The following is a 17502-nucleotide window of genomic DNA, read 5'->3' on the forward strand; positions in this document are numbered from 1 at the left end:
AAACAGATGATGTCATTTGCAGACTTTTAGGAGTAATCCCAGCCTGTTTAGGTCTGAGGCTAAATCTCAAGCGGTTCCTGTAGTCTGCCATCTTACATGCCACCTGCTTATACTCACGTAGCAGCTTCAGGCAGTCCTTGCCAAAGGGAGGCAAAATGTCTGGATGGATGTTCAACCAACCGCGTAAGGAAATCCGACAAAGTTGATTGTGCTCACCTGGAAACTAGAAACAGTATAAACAGAATCAACATTGTGGGATTTTTCTTACCTGGATGTTTTGAGCCTGCATCAAGAGATTTTGCTTTCTGGAATATTTTGAAGGATTATCTTTGAATTCTGCAGGCGATCGAAGTGTGACCTGACCTGACCTGCCCTTTCAGGGATCGTTGTAGGTGGGCCAGTGGCGCAATGGATAACGCGTCTGACTACGGATCAGAAGATTCTAGGTTCGACTCCTGGCTGGTTCGCAGTGCGTGCTTTTTTTTCGTGTTGGAATGGATACGCTCTTAAATATTGTACAAATTTGGTCAAAGAACAAACTTTGACCTCACCTGACCTTTTGATTTTCTTGGCGGGGGGCCAGTGGCGCAATGGATAACGCATCTGACTACGGATCAGAAGATTCTAGGTTCGACTCCTGGCTGGCTCGAAGTGTCTGCTTGCTTTTGTGCATATTGGGAGTAATGCTGTCAGTTTCGGAGGGTGAAAACCACCGAGGCACAGCGTTTTCAGACAGTGCATCTGAGCTCCTCTGATACTCCTAAAACCATAAGGGATCACCAAAGGTTTTCCTTCAGCCAGAGCTTGTCCTTCGTCTCGCTCAGTTCCCCCGTAGCGTTCTTTGGGTACCTTCCAAGGTTTAACAAATATCCAGCTAGAATGATCACATTTACTCACAGCAGCCAATCTCATGGTGTTCCCTCTGTCTTATAGCGTCCTGATGACATCTAGGTCGTGCTAGGTTGTGGATGATGAGAGTCAAACCTTAAGTACTGTAAGTACTGTATGCGTTGGCTTACACTACGCAATGACTTTCAAATGTCCCCTATTACTGATGGCAATTTCCCAGTCTAAGAAAGCTAGCGTGTCATTTTTCATATCCTTCCTGGTGAACCTGATGTGTTTTTGCACCACCTTAATGTCATCTGTGATTGGTTTTACATCCCGAAATTTGACTTTCACCCAGGCGTCATCCACATATTTGAACCAGTGGTGTTCGAGGACAGGATGACTTAGCAGTCTTTGTTTCCCACTTCCTGCTTATAAGAGTTAGCCACAATGGGTTAAACTGGGGAATTCATGGTGCACCCACACACTCACACTTTGTTGGTGTTGAGGGTGGTCCTGTTGGTGAGGGTGGGGTCATCCTGTAAGCTCTTGTGAACTAGCACCACTTCTTCGGTAGCTGTAAGACAACGGAAGAGAGTTCTACCATTGTAAGTGACCGTAGTGTCCTCTGCCTACATAACGATATGGCTGACCTTCTTCATGAAATCCATAGCGTTCTGAGGATGGCGTTTCCAGCTGCCTACCGACGGCTTGAGGACCGAAGCCAAAAGCCTTTCGATATTGTATGTAGCACAGTTGATCGTGCAGACAATGGGTCTTTAAATTACCTCCTGTTTATACAACTTAGGCAAACAACAGAGACTTGCTGTAGCTTCCAGACAAAATCTTTGCTCACTTGTCCACATCCTTGGTGTTTGTCTCTTTAACTGGCCTTGGAGGACCCGCTCTGTCGCATGCCAATGTGTCTTGTGCACAGTAAGTAGATGAGCCTGCCTCTACTCCCTGGTCTTAGGCTATTTATGCAGTGTTAGACAGCATGAAAAGTATGACTGAATTCACTTCTCAGTGAATTCAATCACCTTTGAAGCTTTTTGTCATCTAGAAGAGTTGCAAGTCTTTTTGGGCCCAGCTCCTCTTTTGGTTTTAAAACATGGTAGGTAAATCAATGTTTCTCACCAGTTCGTTTAGCATCTGATTCTGTGGCTTTGGGAAGATTTTAGTAGCTTGGAGGCCTTAAACAGATGATGTCATTTGCAGACTTTTAGGAGTAATCCCAGCCTGTTTAGGTCTGAGGCTAAATCTCAAGCGGTTCCTGTAGTCTGCCATCTTACATGCCACCTGCTTATACTCACGTAGCAGCTTCAGGCAGTCCTTGCCAAAGGGAGGCAAAATGTCTGGATGGATGTTCAACCAACCGCGTAAGGAAATCCGACAAAGTTGATTGTGCTCACCTGGAAACTAGAAACAGTATAAACAGAATCAACATTGTGGGATTTTTCTTACCTGGATGTTTTGAGCCTGCATCAAGAGATTTTGCTTTCTGGAATATTTTGAAGGATTATCTTTGAATTCTGCAGGCGATCGAAGTGTGACCTGACCTGACCTGCCCTTTCAGGGATCGTTGTAGGTGGGCCAGTGGCGCAATGGATAACGCGTCTGACTACGGATCAGAAGATTCTAGGTTCGACTCCTGGCTGGTTCGCAGTGCGTGCTTTTTTTTCGTGTTGGAATGGATACGCTCTTAAATATTGTACAAATTTGGTCAGAGAACAAACTTTGACCTCACCTGACCTCTTGATTTTCTTGGCGGGGGGCCAGTGGCGCAATGGATAACGCATCTGACTACGGATCAGAAGATTCTAGGTTCGACTCCTGGCTGGTTCGCAGTGCGTGCATTTTTTCGTGTTGGAATGGATACGCTCTTAAATATTGTACAAATTTGGTCAGAGAACAAACTTTGACCTCACCTGACCTTTTGATTTTTCTTGGCGGGGGGCCAGTGGCGCAATGGATAACGCATCTGACTACGGATCAGAAGATTCTAGGTTCGACTCCTGGCTGGCTCGAAGTGTCTGCTTGCTTTTGTGCATATTGGGAGCAATGCTGTCAGTTTCGGAGGGTGAAAACCACCGAGGCACAGCGTTTTCAGACAGTGCATCTGAGCTCCTCTGATACTCCTAAAACCATAAGGGATCACCAAAGGTTTTCCTTCAGCCAGAGCTTGTCCTTCGTCTCGCTCAGTTCCCCCGTAGCGTTCTTTGGGTACCTTCCAAGGTTTAACAAATATCCAGCTAGAATGATCACATTTACTCACAGCAGCCAATCTCATGGTGTTCCCTCTGTCTTATAGCGTCCTGATGACATCTAGGTCGTGCTAGGTTGTGGATGATGAGAGTCAAACCTTAAGTACTGTAAGTACTGTATGCGTTGGCTTACACTACGCAATGACTTTCAAATGTCCCCTATTACTGATGGCAATTTCCCAGTCTAAGAAAGCTAGCGTGTCATTTTTCATATCCTTCCTGGTGAACCTGATGTGTTTTTGCACCACCTTAATGTCATCTGTGATTGGTTTTACATCCCGAAATTTGACTTTCACCCAGGCGTCATCCACATATTTGAACCAGTGGTGTTCGAGGACAGGATGACTTAGCAGTCTTTGTTTCCCACTTCCTGCTTATAAGAGTTAGCCACAATGGGTTAAACTGGGGAATTCATGGTGCACCCACACACTCACACTTTGTTGGTGTTGAGGGTGGTCCTGTTGGTGAGGGTGGGGTCATCCTGTAAGCTCTTGTGAACTAGCACCACTTCTTCGGTAGCTGTAAGACAACGGAAGAGAGTTCTACCATTGTAAGTGACCGTAGTGTCCTCTGCCTACATAACGATATGGCTGACCTTCTTCATGAAATCCATAGCGTTCTGAGGATGGCGTTTCCAGCTGCCTACCGACGGCTTGAGGACCGAAGCCAAAAGCCTTTCGATATTGTATGTAGCACAGTTGATTGTGCAGACAATGGGTCTTTAAATTACCTCCTGTTTATACAACTTAGGCAAACAACAGAGACTTGCTGTAGCTTCCAGACAAAATCTTTGCTCACTTGTCCACATCCTTGGTGTTTGTCTCTTTAACTGGCCTTGGAGGACCCGCTCTGTCGCATGCCAATGTGTCTTGTGCACAGTAAGTAGATGAGCCTGCCTCTACTCCCTGGTCTTAGGCTATTTATGCAGTGTTAGACAGCATGAAAAGTATGACTGAATTCACTTCTCAGTGAATTCAATCACCTTTGAAGCTTTTTGTCATCTAGAAGAGTTGCAAGTCTTTTTGGGCCCAGCTCCTCTTTTGGTTTTAAAACATGGTAGGTAAATCAATGTTTCTCACCAGTTCGTTTAGCATCTGATTCTGTGGCTTTGGGAAGATTTTAGTAGGTTGGAGGCCTTAACTTAAACTCCCAGAGACCAGCCATTTGGCTTTTCTACCTATAAAACCCGGAGAGTTGCCAAATGGCTGGTAGGCTTTTAGCTAAGCTTTAGCTTCAGCCAAGTGGAAGCTAAATTGGCTAGTCATTCATATGTATATTAGGTTGTTACCTGGGAATTCTGGAGGGAGGGGAGTGGGGGTGTGTGATTGAGGGCGTGGGGGAGCTGCTAAAAGCTGTGCACTTCCTTTTGTGTTTCATCTTGATGCATTCTCAATCATCCAGGGAAATAAATCTCCAAAAGTCACCAACTTGGAGTGTTTCAGTTTGCCATCTTAGGGAGAAATCAACACACATGGGTGTATGTCCTTTGTTGCGGAGATTTATTGATAAAAACAGTACAAAAAACCAACCATTTGTACACATATTTACAAATAATAATAAAAAGTGAGTGAGTACATTTCAACATTTTCAGCAATCACTCACAATCCTGGCACTGCCATGGTATCTGTAGTCTGCATTTACCACATGTGTATCTGTTGCAGTGAACACATCGCACAGTGGCATGATTGTTCTTGCATTTGTGTGTTTGTGTCCCAAACTTGTCAGGTTTACTTGCAATATACTGCAGGAAACAGCACCGAGTCTTTGATGGGAAAAGCTGTTCATCAACGGTGATATGTAGACCAGGGTTGTAGCACGTGATGCAGTTGGTGACAAATGATCCCCACACACTGGAAATTGCAGCGAACTTTGCTCGATCACTGCGGGTGGACTTGTCATCAAAGCGTAGGTGTTGCATGATGTCTTGGAAGCGGTTTCGTGCCATAGTTCCAATTATCTGTGGGTTTCCCAGGTTTGCTGACCAGCAGTCATTTAGAGATGGAACCCTGGTAACCCCCCGCAAGATGCATGGCCAGACTAGACTGTCAAAAGATACATGCGAAAAATAAAAAGTAATATTAACTGGCACCATAGAAAAATCGTGAACTGGTTCTGGTAGAAAACCGGTACCCAGCATCCAATTTTTTGAATTTGCTAGTCTGCTTGTTTATCCATCCGATTTCAGGTTGTGTGCCAGAGGAGGGAAATGGCATTGCAGTATATGGTGTGGATATGGACATAACTTTTATTTTTATTGCACAACACCGCGATGGTAAAGTGGAGGAATTAATTTTTCTTGGTGTAATTAACATACTGCATTACTTTTAGGGAAAGCATTCAGTGTAATGTGTGTAATAATTACTTTTTCTGAGTAGAGATCCGAACACTGATCACAACAAACATGCAACAACATTGTATCAATGTAATGTCTTTCGTATGCAGCTTAGCAATGGTGGTCATTGTCAAAGTGAATCAATGAGGAATCGAATCAGTAAGTGATATCAATAATAGAATCAGAATTACTAAATTCTTATCCATTCCCATTCCTTGTTCACAGTACTCAAATGGACTCCACAGTCACCAGATCTCAATCCAGTAGAGCACCTTAGATGGGAAATGTGCATCATGGATATTCGCTGACAAATCTACTGCAACTGTGTAATGCTATCATGTCAAAGTCTAAGGAATCTTTCCATCATCTTGCTGAAAATTAAAGCAGTTCTGAAGGCACAAAGCCTGTAAATATGTGTACAAATGGTTGGTTTTTTGTACTGTTTTTATCAATAAATCTCCGCAACAAAGGACATACACCCATGTGTGTTGATTTCTCCCTAAGATGGCAAACTGAAACACTCCAAGTTGGTGACTTTTGGAGATTTATTTCCCTGGATGATTGAGAATGCATCAAGATGAAACACAAAAGGAAGTGCACAGCTTTTAGCAGCTCCCCCATGCCCTCAATCACACACCCCCACTCCCCTCCCTCCAGAATTCCCAGGTAACGACCTAATATACATATGAATGACTAGCCAATTTAGCTTCCACTTGGCTGAAGCTAAAGCTTAACTAAAAGCCTACCAGCCATTTGGCTGCTCTCGGGTTTTATAGGTAGAAAGGTAGAAGCCTGGCTTTGCAGGTGTTAAACAGATGATGTCATTTGCAGACTTTTAGGAGTAATCCCAGCCTGTTTAGGTCTGAGGCTAAATCTCAAGCGGTTCCTGTAGTCTGCCATCTTACATGCCACCTGCTTATACTCACGTAGCAGCTTCAGGCAGTCCTTGCCAAAGGGAGGCAAAATGTCTGGATGGATGTTCAACCAACCGCGTAAGGAAATCCGACAAGGTTGATTGTGCTCACCTGGAAACTGGAAACAGTATAAACAGAATCAACATTGTGGGATTTTTCTTACCTGGATGTTTTGAGCCTGCATCAAGAGATTTTGCTTTCTGGAATATTTTGAAGGATTATCTTTGAATTCTGCAGGCGATCGAAGTGTGACCTGACCTGACCTGCCCTTTCAGGGATCGTTGTAGGTGGGCCAGTGGCGCAATGGATAACGCGTCTGACTACGGATCAGAAGATTCTAGGTTCGACTCCTGGCTGGTTCGCAGTGCGTGCTTTTTTTTCGTGTTGGAATGGATACGCTCTTAAATATTGTACAAATTTGGTCAGAGAACAAACTTTGACCTCACCTGACCTCTTGATTTTCTTGGCGGGGGGCCAGTGGCGCAATGGATAACGCATCTGACTACGGATCAGAAGATTCTAGGTTCGACTCCTGGCTGGCTCGAAGTGTCTGCTTGCTTTTGTGCATATTGGGAGTAATGCTGTCAGTTTCGGAGGGTGAAAACCACCGAGGCACAGCGTTTTCAGACAGTGCATCTGAGCTCCTCTGATACTCCTAAAACCATAAGGGATCACCAAAGGTTTTCCTTCAGCCAGAGCTTGTCCTTCGTCTCGCTCAGTTCCCCCGTAGCGTTCTTTGGGTACCTTCCAAGGTTTAACAAATATCCAGCTAGAATGATCACATTTACTCACAGCAGCCAATCTCATGGTGTTCCCTCTGTCTTATAGCGTCCTGATGACATCTAGGTCGTGCTAGGTTGTGGATGATGAGAGTCAAACCTTAAGTACTGTAAGTACTGTATGCGTTGGCTTACACTACGCAATGACTTTCAAATGTCCCCTATTACTGATGGCAATTTCCCAGTCTAAGAAAGCTAGCGTGTCATTTTTCATATCCTTCCTGGTGAACCTGATGTGTTTTTGCACCACCTTAATGTCATCTGTGATTGGTTTTACATCCCGAAATTTGACTTTCACCCAGGCGTCATCCACATATTTGAACCAGTGGTGTTCGAGGACAGGATGACTTAGCAGTCTTTGTTTCCCACTTCCTGCTTATAAGAGTTAGCCACAATGGGTTAAACTGGGGAATTCATGGTGCACCCACACACTCACACTTTGTTGGTGTTGAGGGTGGTCCTGTTGGTGAGGGTGGGGTCATCCTGTAAGCTCTTGTGAACTAGCACCACTTCTTCGGTAGCTGTAAGACAACGGAAGAGAGTTCTACCATTGTAAGTGACCGTAGTGTCCTCTGCCTACATAACGATATGGCTGACCTTCTTCATGAAATCCATAGCGTTCTGAGGATGGCGTTTCCAGCTGCCTACCGACGGCTTGAGGACCGAAGCCAAAAGCCTTTCGATATTGTATGTAGCACAGTTGATCGTGCAGACAATGGGTCTTTAAATTACCTCCTGTTTATACAACTTAGGCAAACAACAGAGACTTGCTGTAGCTTCCAGACAAAATCTTTGCTCACTTGTCCACATCCTTGGTGTTTGTCTCTTTAACTGGCCTTGGAGGACCCGCTCTGTCGCATGCCAATGTGTCTTGTGCACAGTAAGTAGATGAGCCTGCCTCTACTCCCTGGTCTTAGGCTATTTATGCAGTGTTAGACAGCATGAAAAGTATGACTGAATTCACTTCTCAGTGAATTCAATCACCTTTGAAGCTTTTTGTCATCTAGAAGAGTTGCAAGTCTTTTTGGGCCCAGCTCCTCTTTTGGTTTTAAAACATGGTAGGTAAATCAATGTTTCTCACCAGTTCGTTTAGCATCTGATTCTGTGGCTTTGGGAAGATTTTAGTAGCTTGGAGGCCTTAAACAGATGATGTCATTTGCAGACTTTTAGGAGTAATCCCAGCCTGTTTAGGTCTGAGGCTAAATCTCAAGCGGTTCCTGTAGTCTGCCATCTTACATGCCACCTGCTTATACTCACGTAGCAGCTTCAGGCAGTCCTTGCCAAAGGGAGGCAAAATGTCTGGATGGATGTTCAACCAACCGCGTAAGGAAATCCGACAAAGTTGATTGTGCTCACCTGGAAACTAGAAACAGTATAAACAGAATCAACATTGTGGGATTTTTCTTACCTGGATGTTTTGAGCCTGCATCAAGAGATTTTGCTTTCTGGAATATTTTGAAGGATTATCTTTGAATTCTGCAGGCGATCGAAGTGTGACCTGACCTGACCTGCCCTTTCAGGGATCGTTGTAGGTGGGCCAGTGGCGCAATGGATAACGCGTCTGACTACGGATCAGAAGATTCTAGGTTCGACTCCTGGCTGGTTCGCAGTGCGTGCTTTTTTTTCGTGTTGGAATGGATACGCTCTTAAATATTGTACAAATTTGGTCAAAGAACAAACTTTGACCTCACCTGACCTTTTGATTTTCTTGGCGGGGGGCCAGTGGCGCAATGGATAACGCATCTGACTACGGATCAGAAGATTCTAGGTTCGACTCCTGGCTGGCTCGAAGTGTCTGCTTGCTTTTGTGCATATTGGGAGTAATGCTGTCAGTTTCGGAGGGTGAAAACCACCGAGGCACAGCGTTTTCAGACAGTGCATCTGAGCTCCTCTGATACTCCTAAAACCATAAGGGATCACCAAAGGTTTTCCTTCAGCCAGAGCTTGTCCTTCGTCTCGCTCAGTTCCCCCGTAGCGTTCTTTGGGTACCTTCCAAGGTTTAACAAATATCCAGCTAGAATGATCACATTTACTCACAGCAGCCAATCTCATGGTGTTCCCTCTGTCTTATAGCGTCCTGATGACATCTAGGTCGTGCTAGGTTGTGGATGATGAGAGTCAAACCTTAAGTACTGTAAGTACTGTATGCGTTGGCTTACACTACGCAATGACTTTCAAATGTCCCCTATTACTGATGGCAATTTCCCAGTCTAAGAAAGCTAGCGTGTCATTTTTCATATCCTTCCTGGTGAACCTGATGTGTTTTTGCACCACCTTAATGTCATCTGTGATTGGTTTTACATCCCGAAATTTGACTTTCACCCAGGCGTCATCCACATATTTGAACCAGTGGTGTTCGAGGACAGGATGACTTAGCAGTCTTTGTTTCCCACTTCCTGCTTATAAGAGTTAGCCACAATGGGTTAAACTGGGGAATTCATGGTGCACCCACACACTCACACTTTGTTGGTGTTGAGGGTGGTCCTGTTGGTGAGGGTGGGGTCATCCTGTAAGCTCTTGTGAACTAGCACCACTTCTTCGGTAGCTGTAAGACAACGGAAGAGAGTTCTACCATTGTAAGTGACCGTAGTGTCCTCTGCCTACATAACGATATGGCTGACCTTCTTCATGAAATCCATAGCGTTCTGAGGATGGCGTTTCCAGCTGCCTACCGACGGCTTGAGGACCGAAGCCAAAAGCCTTTCGATATTGTATGTAGCACAGTTGATCGTGCAGACAATGGGTCTTTAAATTACCTCCTGTTTATACAACTTAGGCAAACAACAGAGACTTGCTGTAGCTTCCAGACAAAATCTTTGCTCACTTGTCCACATCCTTGGTGTTTGTCTCTTTAACTGGCCTTGGAGGACCCGCTCTGTCGCATGCCAATGTGTCTTGTGCACAGTAAGTAGATGAGCCTGCCTCTACTCCCTGGTCTTAGGCTATTTATGCAGTGTTAGACAGCATGAAAAGTATGACTGAATTCACTTCTCAGTGAATTCAATCACCTTTGAAGCTTTTTGTCATCTAGAAGAGTTGCAAGTCTTTTTGGGCCCAGCTCCTCTTTTGGTTTTAAAACATGGTAGGTAAATCAATGTTTCTCACCAGTTCGTTTAGCATCTGATTCTGTGGCTTTGGGAAGATTTTAGTAGCTTGGAGGCCTTAAACAGATGATGTCATTTGCAGACTTTTAGGAGTAATCCCAGCCTGTTTAGGTCTGAGGCTAAATCTCAAGCGGTTCCTGTAGTCTGCCATCTTACATGCCACCTGCTTATACTCACGTAGCAGCTTCAGGCAGTCCTTGCCAAAGGGAGGCAAAATGTCTGGATGGATGTTCAACCAACCGCGTAAGGAAATCCGACAAAGTTGATTGTGCTCACCTGGAAACTAGAAACAGTATAAACAGAATCAACATTGTGGGATTTTTCTTACCTGGATGTTTTGAGCCTGCATCAAGAGATTTTGCTTTCTGGAATATTTTGAAGGATTATCTTTGAATTCTGCAGGCGATCGAAGTGTGACCTGACCTGACCTGCCCTTTCAGGGATCGTTGTAGGTGGGCCAGTGGCGCAATGGATAACGCGTCTGACTACGGATCAGAAGATTCTAGGTTCGACTCCTGGCTGGTTCGCAGTGCGTGCTTTTTTTTCGTGTTGGAATGGATACGCTCTTAAATATTGTACAAATTTGGTCAAAGAACAAACTTTGACCTCACCTGACCTTTTGGTTTTCTTGGCGGGGGGCCAGTGGCGCAATGGATAACGCATCTGACTACGGATCAGAAGATTCTAGGTTCGACTCCTGGCTGGCTCGAAGTGTCTGCTTGCTTTTGTGCATATTGGGAGTAATGCTGTCAGTTTCGGAGGGTGAAAACCACCGAGGCACAGCGTTTTCAGACAGTGCATCTGAGCTCCTCTGATACTCCTAAAACCATAAGGGATCACCAAAGGTTTTCCTTCAGCCAGAGCTTGTCCTTCGTCTCGCTCAGTTCCCCCGTAGCGTTCTTTGGGTACCTTCCAAGGTTTAACAAATATCCAGCTAGAATGATCACATTTACTCACAGCAGCCAATCTCATGGTGTTCCCTCTGTCTTATAGCGTCCTGATGACATCTAGGTCGTGCTAGGTTGTGGATGATGAGAGTCAAACCTTAAGTACTGTATGCGTTGGCTTACACTACGCAATGACTTTCAAATGTCCCCTATTACTGATGGCAATTTCCCAGTCTAAGAAAGCTAGCGTGTCATTTTTCATATCCTTCCTGGTGAACCTGATGTGTTTTTGCACCACCTTAATGTCATCTGTGATTGGTTTTACATCCCGAAATTTGACTTTCACCCAGGCGTCATCCACATATTTGAACCAGTGGTGTTCGAGGACAGGATGACTTAGCAGTCTTTGTTTCCCACTTCCTGCTTATAAGAGTTAGCCACAATGGGTTAAACTGGGGAATTCATGGTGCACCCACACACTCACACTTTGTTGGTGTTGAGGGTGGTCCTGTTGGTGAGGGTGGGGTCATCCTGTAAGCTCTTGTGAACTAGCACCACTTCTTCGGTAGCTGTAAGACAACGGAAGAGAGTTCTACCATTGTAAGTGACCGTAGTGTCCTCTGCCTACATAACGATATGGCTGACCTTCTTCATGAAATCCATAGCGTTCTGAGGATGGCGTTTCCAGCTGCCTACCGACGGCTTGAGGACCGAAGCCAAAAGCCTTTCGATATTGTATGTAGCACAGTTGATCGTGCAGACAATGGGTCTTTAAATTACCTCCTGTTTATACAACTTAGGCAAACAACAGAGACTTGCTGTAGCTTCCAGACAAAATCTTTGCTCACTTGTCCACATCCTTGGTGTTTGTCTCTTTAACTGGCCTTGGAGGACCCGCTCTGTCGCATGCCAATGTGTCTTGTGCACAGTAAGTAGATGAGCCTGCCTCTACTCCCTGGTCTTAGGCTATTTATGCAGTGTTAGACAGCATGAAAAGTATGACTGAATTCACTTCTCAGTGAATTCAATCACCTTTGAAGCTTTTTGTCATCTAGAAGAGTTGCAAGTCTTTTTGGGCCCAGCTCCTCTTTTGGTTTTAAAACATGGTAGGTAAATCAATGTTTCTCACCAGTTCGTTTAGCATCTGATTCTGTGGCTTTGGGAAGATTTTAGTAGCTTGGAGGCCTTAAACAGATGATGTCATTTGCAGACTTTTAGGAGTAATCCCAGCCTGTTTAGGTCTGAGGCTAAATCTCAAGCGGTTCCTGTAGTCTGCCATCTTACATGCCACCTGCTTATACTCACGTAGCAGCTTCAGGCAGTCCTTGCCAAAGGGAGGCAAAATGTCTGGATGGATGTTCAACCAACCGCGTAAGGAAATCCGACAAAGTTGATTGTGCTCACCTGGAAACTAGAAACAGTATAAACAGAATCAACATTGTGGGATTTTTCTTACCTGGATGTTTTGAGCCTGCATCAAGAGATTTTGCTTTCTGGAATATTTTGAAGGATTATCTTTGAATTCTGCAGGCGATCGAAGTGTGACCTGACCTGACCTGCCCTTTCAGGGATCGTTGTAGGTGGGCCAGTGGCGCAATGGATAACGCGTCTGACTACGGATCAGAAGATTCTAGGTTCGACTCCTGGCTGGTTCGCAGTGCGTGCTTTTTTTTCGTGTTGGAATGGATACGCTCTTAAATATTGTACAAATTTGGTCAAAGAACAAACTTTGACCTCACCTGACCTTTTGGTTTTCTTGGCGGGGGGCCAGTGGCGCAATGGATAACGCATCTGACTACGGATCAGAAGATTCTAGGTTCGACTCCTGGCTGGCTCGAAGTGTCTGCTTGCTTTTGTGCATATTGGGAGTAATGCTGTCAGTTTCGGAGGGTGAAAACCACCGAGGCACAGCGTTTTCAGACAGTGCATCTGAGCTCCTCTGATACTCCTAAAACCATAAGGGATCACCAAAGGTTTTCCTTCAGCCAGAGCTTGTCCTTCGTCTCGCTCAGTTCCCCCGTAGCGTTCTTTGGGTACCTTCCAAGGTTTAACAAATATCCAGCTAGAATGATCACATTTACTCACAGCAGCCAATCTCATGGTGTTCCCTCTGTCTTATAGCGTCCTGATGACATCTAGGTCGTGCTAGGTTGTGGATGATGAGAGTCAAACCTTAAGTACTGTATGCGTTGGCTTACACTACGCAATGACTTTCAAATGTCCCCTATTACTGATGGCAATTTCCCAGTCTAAGAAAGCTAGCGTGTCATTTTTCATATCCTTCCTGGTGAACCTGATGTGTTTTTGCACCACCTTAATGTCATCTGTGATTGGTTTTACATCCCGAAATTTGACTTTCACCCAGGCGTCATCCACATATTTGAACCAGTGGTGTTCGAGGACAGGATGACTTAGCAGTCTTTGTTTCCCACTTCCTGCTTATAAGAGTTAGCCACAATGGGTTAAACTGGGGAATTCATGGTGCACCCACACACTCACACTTTGTTGGTGTTGAGGGTGGTCCTGTTGGTGAGGGTGGGGTCATCCTGTAAGCTCTTGTGAACTAGCACCACTTCTTCGGTAGCTGTAAGACAACGGAAGAGAGTTCTACCATTGTAAGTGACCGTAGTGTCCTCTGCCTACATAACGATATGGCTGACCTTCTTCATGAAATCCATAGCGTTCTGAGGATGGCGTTTCCAGCTGCCTACCGACGGCTTGAGGACCGAAGCCAAAAGCCTTTCGATATTGTATGTAGCACAGTTGATCGTGCAGACAATGGGTCTTTAAATTACCTCCTGTTTATACAACTTAGGCAAACAACAGAGACTTGCTGTAGCTTCCAGACAAAATCTTTGCTCACTTGTCCACATCCTTGGTGTTTGTCTCTTTAACTGGCCTTGGAGGACCCGCTCTGTCGCATGCCAATGTGTCTTGTGCACAGTAAGTAGATGAGCCTGCCTCTACTCCCTGGTCTTAGGCTATTTATGCAGTGTTAGACAGCATGAAAAGTATGACTGAATTCACTTCTCAGTGAATTCAATCACCTTTGAAGCTTTTTGTCATCTAGAAGAGTTGCAAGTCTTTTTGGGCCCAGCTCCTCTTTTGGTTTTAAAACATGGTAGGTAAATCAATGTTTCTCACCAGTTCGTTTAGCATCTGATTCTGTGGCTTTGGGAAGATTTTAGTAGCTTGGAGGCCTTAAACAGATGATGTCATTTGCAGACTTTTAGGAGTAATCCCAGCCTGTTTAGGTCTGAGGCTAAATCTCAAGCGGTTCCTGTAGTCTGCCAAAGGGAGGCAAAATGTCTGGATGGATGTTCAACCAACCGCGTAAGGAAATCCGACAAAGTTGATTGTGCTCACCTGGAAACTAGAAACAGTATAAACAGAATCAACATTGTGGGATTTTTCTTACCTGGATGTTTTGAGCCTGCATCAAGAGATTTTGCTTTCTGGAATATTTTGAAGGATTATCTTTGAATTCTGCAGGCGATCGAAGTGTGACCTGACCTGACCTGCCCTTTCAGGGATCGTTGTAGGTGGGCCAGTGGCGCAATGGATAACGCGTCTGACTACGGATCAGAAGATTCTAGGTTCGACTCCTGGCTGGTTCGCAGTGCGTGCTTTTTTTTCGTGTTGGAATGGATACGCTCTTAAATATTGTACAAATTTGGTCAGAGAACAAACTTTGACCTCACCTGACCTCTTGATTTTCTTGGCGGGGGGCCAGTGGCGCAATGGATAACGCATCTGACTACGGATCAGAAGATTCTAGGTTCGACTCCTGGCTGGCTCGAAGTGTCTGCTTGCTTTTGTGCATATTGGGAGTAATGCTGTCAGTTTCGGAGGGTGAAAACCACCGAGGCACAGCGTTTTCAGACAGTGCATCTGAGCTCCTCTGATACTCCTAAAACCATAAGGGATCACCAAAGGTTTTCCTTCAGCCAGAGCTTGTCCTTCGTCTCGCTCAGTTCCCCCGTAGCGTTCTTTGGGTACCTTCCAAGGTTTAACAAATATCCAGCTAGAATGATCACATTTACTCACAGCAGCCAATCTCATGGTGTTCCCTCTGTCTTATAGCGTCCTGATGACATCTAGGTCGTGCTAGGTTGTGGATGATGAGAGTCAAACCTTAAGTACTGTAAGTACTGTATGCGTTGGCTTACACTACGCAATGACTTTCAAATGTCCCCTATTACTGATGGCAATTTCCCAGTCTAAGAAAGCTAGCGTGTCATTTTTCATATCCTTCCTGGTGAACCTGATGTGTTTTTGCACCACCTTAATGTCATCTGTGATTGGTTTTACATCCCGAAATTTGACTTTCACCCAGGCGTCATCCACATATTTGAACCAGTGGTGTTCGAGGACAGGATGACTTAGCAGTCTTTGTTTCCCACTTCCTGCTTATAAGAGTTAGCCACAATGGGTTAAACTGGGGAATTCATGGTGCACCCACACACTCACACTTTGTTGGTGTTGAGGGTGGTCCTGTTGGTGAGGGTGGGGTCATCCTGTAAGCTCTTGTGAACTAGCACCACTTCTTCGGTAGCTGTAAGACAACGGAAGAGAGTTCTACCATTGTAAGTGACCGTAGTGTCCTCTGCCTACATAACGATATGGCTAACCTTCTTCATGAAATCCATAGCGTTCTGAGGATGGCGTTTCCAGCTGCCTACCGACGGCTTGAGGACCGAAGCCAAAAGCCTTTCGATATTGTATGTAGCACAGTTGATCGTGCAGACAATGGGTCTTTAAATTAAATTCAAATTCAAATTTTATTTTAATTACCTCCTGTTTATACAACTTAGGCAAACAACAGAGACTTGCTGTAGCTTCCAGACAAAATCTTTGCTCACTTGTCCACATCCTTGGTGTTTGTCTCTTTAACTGGCCTTGGAGGACCCGCTCTGTCGCATGCCAATGTGTCTTGTGCACAGTAAGTAGATGAGCCTGCCTCTACTCCCTGGTCTTAGGCTATTTATGCAGTGTTAGACAGCATGAAAAGTATGACTGAATTCCCTTCTCAGTGAATTCAATCACCTTTGAAGCTTTTTGTCATCTAGAAGAGTTGCAAGTCTTTTTGGGCCCAGCTCCTCTTTTGGTTTTAAAACATGGTAGGTAAATCAATGTTTCTCACCAGTTCGTTTAGCATCTGATTCTGTGGCTTTGGGAAGATTTTAGTAGCTTGGAGGCCTTAAACAGATGATGTCATTTGCAGACTTTTAGGAGTAATCCCAGCCTGTTTAGGTCTGAGGCTAAATCTCAAGCGGTTCCTGTAGTCTGCCATCTTACATGCCACCTGCTTATACTCACGTAGCAGCTTCAGGCAGTCCTTGCCAAAGGGAGGCAAAATGTCTGGATGGATGTTCAACCAACCGCGTAAGGAAATCCGACAAAGTTGATTGTGCTCACCTGGAAACTAGAAACAGTATAAACAGAATCAACATTGTGGGATTTTTCTTACCTGGATGTTTTGAGCCTGCATCAAGAGATTTTGCTTTCTGGAATATTTTGAAGGATTATCTTTGAATGGATAACGCATCTGACTACGGATCAGAAGATTCTAGGTTCGACTCCTGGCTGTCTCCAAGTGTCTGCTTGCTTTTGTGCATATTGGGAGTAATGCTGTCAGTTTCGGAGGGTGAAAACCACCGAGGCACAGCGTTTTCAGACAGTGCATCTGAGCTCCTCTGATACTCCTAAAACCATAAGGGATCACCAAAGGTTTTCCTTCAGCCAGAGCTTGTCCTTCGTCTCGCTCAGTTCCCCCGTAGCGTTCTTTGGGTACCTTCCAAGGTTTAACAAATATCCAGCTAGAATGATCACATTTACTCACAGCAGCCAATCTCATGGTGTTCCCTCTGTCTTATAGCGTCCTGATGACATCTAGGTCGTGCTAGGTTGTGGATGATGAGAGTCAAACCTTAAGTACTGTAAGTACTGTATGCGTTGGCTTACACTACGCAATGACTTTCAAATGTCCCCTATTACTGATGGCAATTTCCCAGTCTAAGAAAGCTAGCGTGTCATTTTTCATATCCTTCCTGGTGAACCTGATGTGTTTTTGCACCACCTTAATGTCATCTGTGATTGGTTTTACATCCCGAAATTTGACTTTCACCCAGGCGTCATCCACATGGCTGGCTTGCACCTCGTGCTGTTTTTCGTGTTGGAATGGATACGCTCTTAAATATTGTACAAATTTGGTCAGAGAACAAACTTTGACCTCACCTGACCTTTTGGTTTTCTTGCCCTTTAAGATTAGTTTGTTTACTCATCGCGCCAATGGTAGGATAATTATATAAATAATAACCAAATATTGTTCCAGGTCTGTAAAAGTCCTAACTACATGTGTCAACTGCTATTACATATTTACAGTTACATAATC

General features: G+C 44.7%; 1 protein-coding gene and 15 non-coding genes across 16 annotated transcripts in view; all 16 read left to right on the forward strand.

The window, feature by feature from the left end:
• Window positions 1-17502, forward strand: part of eogt (EGF domain-specific O-linked N-acetylglucosamine (GlcNAc) transferase) — a 43770-nt gene that overhangs the window by 16480 nt on the left and 9788 nt on the right. The gene's annotated exons all lie outside the window — the stretch shown is intronic.
• Window positions 395-467, forward strand: trnar-acg (transfer RNA arginine (anticodon ACG)). The gene has a single exon. It is a non-coding gene; the product is annotated as a tRNA-Arg (tRNA).
• Window positions 577-649, forward strand: trnar-acg (transfer RNA arginine (anticodon ACG)). The gene has a single exon. It is a non-coding gene; the product is annotated as a tRNA-Arg (tRNA).
• trnar-acg (transfer RNA arginine (anticodon ACG)) lies at window positions 2419-2491 on the forward strand. The gene has a single exon. It is a non-coding gene; the product is annotated as a tRNA-Arg (tRNA).
• Window positions 2601-2673, forward strand: trnar-acg (transfer RNA arginine (anticodon ACG)). Its single transcript has one exon. It is a non-coding gene; the product is annotated as a tRNA-Arg (tRNA).
• On the forward strand, window positions 2783-2855 carry trnar-acg (transfer RNA arginine (anticodon ACG)). The gene has a single exon. It is a non-coding gene; the product is annotated as a tRNA-Arg (tRNA).
• trnar-acg (transfer RNA arginine (anticodon ACG)) lies at window positions 6628-6700 on the forward strand. The gene has a single exon. It is a non-coding gene; the product is annotated as a tRNA-Arg (tRNA).
• trnar-acg (transfer RNA arginine (anticodon ACG)) lies at window positions 6810-6882 on the forward strand. Its single transcript has one exon. It is a non-coding gene; the product is annotated as a tRNA-Arg (tRNA).
• trnar-acg (transfer RNA arginine (anticodon ACG)) lies at window positions 8652-8724 on the forward strand. The gene has a single exon. It is a non-coding gene; the product is annotated as a tRNA-Arg (tRNA).
• On the forward strand, window positions 8834-8906 carry trnar-acg (transfer RNA arginine (anticodon ACG)). Its single transcript has one exon. It is a non-coding gene; the product is annotated as a tRNA-Arg (tRNA).
• trnar-acg (transfer RNA arginine (anticodon ACG)) lies at window positions 10676-10748 on the forward strand. Its single transcript has one exon. It is a non-coding gene; the product is annotated as a tRNA-Arg (tRNA).
• Window positions 10858-10930, forward strand: trnar-acg (transfer RNA arginine (anticodon ACG)). The gene has a single exon. It is a non-coding gene; the product is annotated as a tRNA-Arg (tRNA).
• On the forward strand, window positions 12691-12763 carry trnar-acg (transfer RNA arginine (anticodon ACG)). The gene has a single exon. It is a non-coding gene; the product is annotated as a tRNA-Arg (tRNA).
• Window positions 12873-12945, forward strand: trnar-acg (transfer RNA arginine (anticodon ACG)). The gene has a single exon. It is a non-coding gene; the product is annotated as a tRNA-Arg (tRNA).
• On the forward strand, window positions 14653-14725 carry trnar-acg (transfer RNA arginine (anticodon ACG)). The gene has a single exon. It is a non-coding gene; the product is annotated as a tRNA-Arg (tRNA).
• On the forward strand, window positions 14835-14907 carry trnar-acg (transfer RNA arginine (anticodon ACG)). The gene has a single exon. It is a non-coding gene; the product is annotated as a tRNA-Arg (tRNA).

The sequence above is a fragment of the Diplotaxodon limnothrissa genome, linkage group LG5 (genome assembly GCF_057381915.1).
Source record: "Diplotaxodon limnothrissa isolate DT_005_m linkage group LG5, D_limnothrissa_male_GT1.1, whole genome shotgun sequence".
Lineage (NCBI taxonomy): Eukaryota > Metazoa > Chordata > Actinopteri > Cichliformes > Cichlidae > Diplotaxodon > Diplotaxodon limnothrissa.